The sequence below is a fragment of the Caloenas nicobarica genome, chromosome 15, assembly GCF_036013445.1.
Source record: "Caloenas nicobarica isolate bCalNic1 chromosome 15, bCalNic1.hap1, whole genome shotgun sequence".
NCBI classification, from domain to species: domain Eukaryota; kingdom Metazoa; phylum Chordata; class Aves; order Columbiformes; family Columbidae; genus Caloenas; species Caloenas nicobarica.
In genome coordinates this window covers 1,348,544-1,350,304 of record NC_088259.1, presented here as the reverse complement: position 1 = coordinate 1,350,304, position 1,761 = coordinate 1,348,544, and the positions used below count along the sequence as shown (strand labels likewise).

The 1,761-nt window shown below is 48.4% G+C and overlaps 1 pseudogene; it reads left to right on the top strand.

Annotated features, from left to right (window-relative positions):
• The first annotated feature begins 615 nt into the window (after positions 1–615).
• Positions 616–1,543, top strand: LOC135995012 (olfactory receptor 14C36-like; annotated as a pseudogene).
• Positions 1,544–1,761: the final 218 nt, after the last annotated feature.

The window sequence follows — 1,761 nt, the reverse complement described above, 5'->3', positions numbered from 1 at the left end:
AAGGGGTTTGCCAGGCAGCACAAGCGAAAGCACAGGACAAATGGGCAAAAGCTGCTCTCCTGTTTCTGCACTGAGCCACAGAGAGATGAGCCCTTTTGCCTCTCCCGTCTCAAGACTCTTCGCATTTTCAGTCAAAAAAAGAGAGAATTTCTACCCCTCAACAGGTGTGACAGTAGAAAACAAAATATAAATGACTGAAACCCCTACAAAAATCCAGTTACAAGTTTTGATGGTGGAAATGTAAAAGCACAGACAAAATCATTATTATGGCATGCTAAGCCTCTGCTCTACAGCCCACGCTCTTGAGTGTCACAAGTGCACATATTGAAGTTTTCCATTAACGGTGCATAAAATCCGACATTGTGAACGTCAGAGCTATCACAAAGCAGCTCCCATGTCCCCACTGCAGCAGAGCAAAGCTGGCTGCTTGGCCCCAGATAGGAAGAGGTCCTGCTCCTCACAGCACGCTCAGCCAGCACACACCAGTGGAAGGAAATGCCTTTCAGTTGGGCTTATTCATATGAAAAATGGAATGCCTTTGCTCAGAGGAGTATGTCCTGATTTTAAGTTGTCATTTCCTTTTTAGAAGAGAGCCCTCATGGCAAGAAGAAACAAATGTCCAACAGCAGCTCCATCACCCAGTTCCTCCTCCTGGCGTTCACAGACACATGGGAGCTGCAGCTCTTGCACTTCTGGCTCTTCCTGGGCATCTACCTGGCTGCCCTCCTGGGCAACGGCCTCATCATCACCACCATAGGCTGTGACCAGCACCTCCACACCCCCATGTACTTCTTCCTCCTCAGCCTCTCCCTCCTCGACCTGGGCTCCATCTCCAGCATTGTACCCAAATCCATGACCAATTCACTCAGGGACATCTGGGCCATTTCCTATACAGGATGTGCTGCACAGGTCTTTTTTTCCTTTTTCTGTGCTACAGCAGAATATTCTCTCCTCACAGTCATGGCCTACAACTGCTACATTGTCATCTGCAAACCCCTGCACTATGGGTCCATCCTGGGCAGCAGAGCTTGTGTCCACATGGCAGCAGCTGCCTGGGCCACTGGGTTTCTCTATGCTCTGCTGCACACGGCCAATACATTTTCACTGCCACTGTGCAAGGGCAATGCCCTGGACCAGTTCTTCTGTGAAATCCCCCAGATCCTCAAGCTCTCCTGCTCAAACTCCTACCTCAGGGAAGCTGGGCTTCTCATGTTTAGTGCTTTTTTTTTTTGAGGGATGTTTTGTGTTCGTTGTGGTCTCCTATGTGCAGATCTTCAGGGCTGTGCTGAGGATCCCCTCTGAGCAGGGACGGCACAAAGCCTTTTCCACGTGTCTCCCTCACCTGACCGTGGTTTCTTTGTTCATCAGCACTTGCATATTCGCTTACCTGGAACCCCCCACCATCTCCTCCCCATGGCTGGACCTGGTGGTGTCAGTTCTGTACTCAGTGGTGCCTCCAGCAGTGAACCCCCTCATCTGCAGCATGAGGAACCAGGAGATCCAGGATTAAGTGTGGAAACTGATAACTGCATATTTTCAATAACAAACAGCAACAAACTGTCCTCCTCTGTATAGCAGTTATAGTGTAACTTATTGCAGGCTCAGCCATTCTTGTTTTGTTGTTCTTGTTGTGGTGGTGTTTTGTGATAATTTTGTCATCCCTTTCCTAATTCACTGTCTGTCTTTTTTCTGATCAAGTGTCTATGGAAATGAGGACCCATTTTGTCAGCGTTTTTAAACAAAATAAAGGGCCCTACACTG